Consider the following 7,418-nt stretch of genomic DNA (forward strand, 5'->3'; position numbering starts at 1 on the left):
TTAATCTACATAAACTTCTGGTGACTGTGAAAACTTTAACTTAAGAGCAACTTGTAGTCAAATTAATCTAAAAGTGTTTTTACCTGAAGTGTAGTGAAATGTAATGTGTAATGACATTACTCTCGTATCAAAATACCTAAAAAAAAGTATCCCAAAACTTTGCCTAAATTTAGTACTGGTGTTTGTCATTTCAGTTTTTCAGTATTTCAACCTTATTTTAAATTCATGCCAAAGATTACTTCTTTTTTTTTTTTTTTACTCTATTGTACAGTATTTTCCAGGTTTATTCTATGTAAAAAAAAAAAAAAAAACATTTCTAGGATGCACTGGGGCGCATCATCAGCATACTGGGGTCAACGGGTGTTTCACAACATCCTTGCCCGGGCGACCCAGTCGGAGGTGATCCGTCCCCGACTTCTGTCCCAGAAGCAGTCCATGGATCAGCCCTCTAATCCAAAGTGGCGGCTTTGCTAACGGCCTGGACGGCCCTCCTCTTGGCTACCCCAGTAATGCTCAAATGACCGAGGACTTTACAGAATGAGCGCCCTGCAAAGCTTCTGCATCCTAATTCTATGGGCTCATAGAATGTCCTCCAGCTCAGTGCCAGCCCAAACCTCCATGGGGCCCTAAGCAAAATTTGATTTGGGGCCTTCTATTTCTGCTAATAATATGATTTACTGCAATCAACAGTCAGATCAGATCATTCACTCACCTAACGTAAACTCATTGCATCTCTGACAGTCCCGTTTATCCTATATGTATATACCATGTAGTGCAGGGGTGTCAAACTCATTTTCATTTTGGGCCACATCAAGCTCATGAATGTCCCCAAAAGGCCGGACATGGCAGAATGTATGGATAAAATGACCTATTAACAAACAGGTAAAATAAAACTTTCTCTGCATTCAATGACTACCTCTAAAAATTAAATATTTCATGTTTGAGTAATTTGGTATTATACACATAAAAACTGATTGGATTGATAAAGTAATATTGAAGCACACAACTGTTATCTTGAAGTTCTGCCTTTGTGGCCCTTTAGGGTGTAGAGAGCCACAGAAATGGTTATCGCGGGCTGGATTTGGCCCACGGGCCTTGAGTTTGACATGTGGTACTAAAAGTAACAAAAGAACAAACACCAGTATTTTACAGCAAACGTGTCGTCTGGTTTATTATCTTTGGTTCCAAAGAACTGCAGCAGTAATGTCCAAAATAATTTGTAGTGCAAGATCAACAACAAACAGATAAAATAACTTAGATGCATAAAAATAAATTAAATTGTGCAAAAACAGAAAAAATTAAATGATAAAAAAAAAAATCTAGGAAATACTTAATGTAAATGAACAAATACTTGAAACCACGTAAAATGGGTTTAAGAAAGAACATTGAAGTTGAATAATTAGTTCTTAAAACTATGTAAATATATGCAACAATTTGCAAAAGCTGAACTTAAAATATTAAATAGAATCATATGGAAATCTTTATTTAAAAAAAAAAAAAATTCTATTCCACTTCTGGGGCCCTCTAGTGGCCCTTGCTGCTATGCCTTGGGCCCGCCCTGCTCCAGCTCCTGCCCCGGCCCCTGCAGTCCTCCACTATTTCCTGCTACTTTGCACATTTCTTCTCACTGAATTCCTCACTCTGTTCTTCTCAGGGCACTAAGTTCTAGCATGATCAGGTGTTTTGAAGCCTCAGAGGTGATAAGCATGTGGAGCTGGAGAGATGTTGCGATGTGAGACGTGAACCTCCCAAATCAACACGCAGCTGCCAAACGGGCTGTGTGGACGGTCCCAGGGCTTCTCTCCAGGCTTGATGATGGGACTCGCCTTCTTCAGAGCACGATAGAGTTCGCTGGTGCTCATGACTGAGGCTATACTCTCAGCAACTGCTTTTAGCACCTGGTCATGGTGTCAGCGACACCAACCATCAGCCAGTGCTATCGGGCACCTGCTGAGGTGTTCTGAGGAGACTTTTCTGAAGCAAAGGTGGCAGGAAGGTGTCTCACTCTTCCCCCAGACATGAAGGTTTGCTGGACTTGGCAGGGCATCGTAGACAGCCAACACAAGGAACCAGATATGATGAAAGTCTGCCTGTATGATGTTAGAACAGGTAATCTTGTGCTGCAATATGATTTCCCACCTTGTCCACGCTCCTTGCAGACGGAGTCCCACAGCCCTACTCACACGCTCCTCCACACCTGCTCAGACCTCTTCTTGGAGTACAGGTCCTTCTCGAAAAATTAGCATATTGTGATAAAGGTCATTATTTTCCATAATGTAATGATAAAAATGAAACTTTCATATATTTCAGATTCATTGCACACCAACTGAAATATTTCAGGTCTTTAATTGTTTTAATACTGATGATTATGGCATACAGCTCATGAAAACCCAAAATTCCTGTCCCAAAAAATTAGCATATTTCCTTCCACCAATGAAAGACAAGTGCTTTTAATACAAAAAACACCAACCTTCAAATAATCATGTTCAGTTATGCACTCATTACTTGGTCGGGAATCCTTTTGCATGAATGACTGCTTCAATGCGGCGTGGCATGGAGGCAATCAGCCTGTGGCACTGCTGAGGTGTTATGGAGGCCCAGGATGCTTCGATAGCGGCCTTAAGCTCATCCAGAGTGTTGGGTCTTGTGTCTCTCAACTTTCTCTTCACAATATCCCACAGGTTCTCTATGGGGTTCAGGTCAGGAGAGTTGGCAGGCCAACTGAGCACAGTAATACCATGGTCAGTAAACCATTTACCAGTGGTTTTGGCACTGTGAGCAGGTGCCAGGTCGTGCTGAAAAATGAAATCTTCATCTCCATAAAGCTTTTCAGCAGATGGAAGCATGAAGTGCTCCAAAATCTCCTGATAGCTAGCTGCATTGACCCTGCGCTTGATAAAACACAGTGGACCAACACCAGCAGCTGACATGACACCCCAGTGACTGTGGAAACTTGACACTGGACCTCAAGCAATGTGAACTCTGTGTCTCCTCTCTTCCTCCAGACTCTGGGACCTTGATTTCCAAAGGAAATGCAAAATTTACTGTAATCAGAGAACATAACTTTGGACCACTCAGCAGCAGTCCCAGGCGAGATGCTTCTGACGCAGTCTCTTGTTCAAGAGTGGCTTGACCTGGGGAATGTGGCACCTGTAGCCCATTTCCTGCACACACCTGTGCACGGTGGTTCTGGATGTTTCTACTCCAGACTCAGTCCACTGCTTCCGCAGGTCCCCCAAGGTCTGGAATCGGCCCTTCTCCACAATCCTCCTCAGGGTCTGGTCACCTCTTCTCGTTGTGCAGCGTTTTCTGCCACACTTTTCCCTTCCCACAGACTTCCCACTGAGGTGCCTTGATACAGCACTCTGGGAACAGCCTATTCGTTCAGCAATTTCTTTCTGTGTCTTACCCTCTTGCTTGAGGGTGTCAATGATGGCCTTCTGGACAGCAGTCAGGTCGGCAGTCTTACCCATGATTGCGGTTTTGAGTAATGAACAAGGCTGGGAGTTTTTAAAAGCCTCAGGAATCTTTTGCAGGTGTTTAGAGTTACGTTGTTGATTTAGATGGTTAGGTTAATAGCTTGTTTAGAGAAACTTTTCATGATATGCTAATTTTTTGGGACAGGCATTTTGGGTTTTCATGAGCTGTAGGACCTGTAAGTACAGTCCATTTACCATACAGGGCAGCACTGGTGAAGCTTTGAGGAAGGCCCAGCCACTTATGAAGAAAGCAGCTGATCTTCCCTTCGATGGATTCCATTGTTGTTACTGGGACTGCATAAACAAGCAGAGGCCACAATATGCAGGGCAGGATAGAACGGTGGTGGATCCATGCTTTAAATCTACCAGGCTGGCTGGACTTGTCCACCTCCATGAGACAAGCTCCCAGCTCATCACACGACTTCTGGACAGCAGCAGAGTCTTCCAGGCTGGAGTCAAAGAGCTTCTCCAAGCCCCCGACTGGATGGATGGGATTTCAGTTCTTGAATAAAAACAACAAACAGAATTTGTCAATCACGATGCCGTTCTTCAGCGTCTTTGACTAAGAGGGCTTGAAACTCATATTTGCCCGTGAGATCAGTCTCTCTCTCGAGTTCTTGTCAGATCCACCCGCTCCCTAAGGGTGCTGTCAAACACCTATGGGGCCCTCTGCATTCTACCTCGGCAGCACTGAGCACCGTATTAATCGCGAGGCCAACAATGATAAAAGAGATGGTACAGCCTGTTATTATTCCTCTCCCGAGGCAATGAGACCCTGAGCCTGAAAACGTAGCAATCCTGAATCAGCTCCTTGATATTACTGCGCACATGGACTTTTTTTTATTCTACTACGTGTACAGTATTTACCAGGAGTTATCAACAATAGTGCATAAACTCTAGAAATAATTTATCTTAAACTATTATAAAGAGACTAATACTTTTTCTTAACAGTTAATCATCTTTTCAGTATTTTGTGGTAGTTAACACAGTAAAAGCTTCTCAGCCGGTACATTAAAAAATAAAATAAAATCACTCACAAAGGTTCCTGCAATCTTTTTTAACTGTTGTTACTTACCAAAACATTTTTTCCTCTCCATTTCTTTTACTAATATTTATTATCAGATATGTTATTGGTTTAATAAATAAGTTCAAAGTGCTCACAATTCACAGAATATTAACATTTATTGTGATAAACTCTTCATTAAAAAAGTTTGTTAAATGAAGGCTTTACATGTTCAGATTTACAGTCCATTATAGTAATTAAAAAGATAATAAAAAACAGTACAGATCGGTTACAAAACTTTGAAAAAAATTAAAAACCCAGTATCAAAAAATCTGCTATGCTTCCTTAGAGTTGAACAGCTTCAGTGCAGAAGAAACGTTGCAAATCTATTAAAACGTTCAACAATAACTGGAGCCGCCAAAACCTTGACATGAACAACGTGGAAGATCCAGATTTATATTTGTTAGGCTGCAGTTTTTACAGAAACTGCAGAACAAGAGAACATTTTTTACGTTAACGTGCGTGAGCTACACCTAAGAAACACCTGAAGGGGAACTGATTCAATAGACTGACCTTTTACAGATACTAATGCACATGGTCAGTGCAAGTATTTTGCAGTGCATTGTGGTCTAGATATATTCAAGCCTACTTCCAGTTTGTTGAAATACATTTAGTCTAACAGAGTTCATATCTATGTTTCAGCTGTGTTCTGCAGTCATACCGACACTAGGTGACACGTTGAGTTTCACTAACAACATGTAAAACATTTATAAATAGTTTGAATATAAATGTCAATGAAAATGCAGGAGCAAAGGCTGAACCGCAACCTTGAATATCGCACATAGCTATGAACAGATTTGAGCACGTCGTGTCTGGTTTTACACACGAGGGTTAGTGTCTGTAAAAAAAGGTCAATGCAGGTAACGTTTAAGACTTGTGCACGGCGTGTCACAGCATGGTGATCTCGCTGGGTGGCAACGCGAGCCTCTTTTCCCGCACAGACATCATGTTTTCCACCTGCATGGCGATGACTCGACACAGCTCCAGGCCCTGTGGACAAACGGAGGCAGGCTCAGCTGGGGGACCAAAACACAACACTTCCTGTAGAATACTTGTGTCTCTGTGATACCTGCTCAAGCTGCAGCTGAATGACCCGCTGTACGTTCATGTCCCCCAAAGTGAGGTCCACATATGGGTAACTGGTTCCAGCAGAGGGCCTCTGGGTGCGAGTAGACTGCACCTCCACCAGGGGGACCAACGTCATCAGCTCCTGCTCCAGAGAAAACAGAATTTACTACACAGAAGGAAAAGCATCTCTACCTCAAGCCTTGTGTACTTTACAGTGTGAGCTGAGTCATCTACTAACTAGAGAAATTGTATTTCCTGCGAAAGTGCAGTGTTAATGCTTATTGCTGAAGAACTTGCTGAAAAACAGCTGAAATGAGCTAAAAACAAGCTAAAATGTAGCTAAAATGGAAGAACAAGCCTAAGTTAGCAGAATGAAGCAGAAAGAACACATATTTAATGAAATTGGTTTAAATAAGCATAAATTAGCACAGAAAAGTAAATTAGCTAAGAGAGCTGAAATTAGCAAAGAAAAAGCTGAAAAGTAGCTGAAAAGGCAGAAAGAAGCTTAAGTTACCAGAAGCAAATGGAGAGAGTATATGTTTGCTTAATTAGGCTGAAAAAGTTGAAATGAGTGCCAACATTTTGGAATTAGCTGAAAAAGCTCAAATTAGCATTAAAACTGCTAAAGAGTAGCTAAAATAGCAGAAATAGCTGAAACAAGCTGAAAGGAGTATAACAAGTTGAAATTAGCAGAAACAAGTTACAAGAAGGGCAGCACGGTGGCACAACTGGTAGAGCTGCTGCCTCTCAGCGAGCAGGTCCTTGGTTCAAATCCCGGTCCAGGGGCCTTTCTGAGTGGAGTTTGCATGTTCTCTCCGTGCATGCGTGGGTTTTCTCCGGGTACTCCGGTTTCCTCCCACAGACCAAAAACATGCATGTTAGGCTGATTGGTAACTCTAAATTGTCCCTAGGTGTGAGTGAGAGAGTGAATGGTTGTTTGTGTCGTTTGTCTCTATGTGTCCCTGTGATGGACTGGAGACCTGTCCAGGGTGTCCCCGGCCCCTCGCACAGTGATTGCTGGACATGGGCACCAGCGACCCCCGTGACCCAAAATGGAATAAGCGGGTAAAGATAATGGATGGATGGATGGTGTGTGGCTCCTTACATGTGTATTTTTGTGCAGGAAGTGGAGACCCCGTTGATTGACAGCAAGAATACAGGGAGCAAAGAAGGTGGTGGAGCTGCTGCTGTGGATGTAGAAGAACGAGGAGCCGAACATGGGGAAGGCACTGATCAGCCCTGCAAACACAAAGACACTGTTTAACGAGGGTTGAAAGTTGATTCTCTTTTACAGATTATGTTTTGAAAAGGGGGGAGAGGTGGCGTCCAAGTTCTTGTTCTTAACGAGCTGGATCCCATTCCCACGTGTTACTCCACCCTTACCAGTAGGTTTTGAGTTTCCCTTAGCTTTTGTTTTGAAATCACAAGGGTTCAAATATTCAACTACCAAATAGGAAAAGGAACAGATCGACCATCATAGATTCTTTTTATGTGAACAGAAGCAGCATCAGGGTTTCTACACATTTCCTGTTATTATATTTCAAATTTTTCTAGTCTCAGATTTCCATTATTTATTTATTTATTATTATTTTTGGCCATTTTTAACGTCCAAGTAGAAACATTTACTGTAACTGTAGGAAAAAGATGGAAGGAGAAAAACTTAAAAGGAGGAAAATGTATTGCCTGTTTTGTAATGACTAACATCATTATGGTCTTAATTATATGATTTAGGTGTTCTTTTTGACAAACTTTGTTCAGCTTCACAAAGTTTGTTTTCTCAGTCATCCAGGTATATAACAACAAAAAAG

This window comes from Nematolebias whitei, chromosome 16 (assembly GCF_014905685.2).
Source record: "Nematolebias whitei isolate Nwh7 chromosome 16, NemWhi1, whole genome shotgun sequence".
NCBI lineage: Eukaryota > Metazoa > Chordata > Actinopteri > Cyprinodontiformes > Rivulidae > Nematolebias > Nematolebias whitei.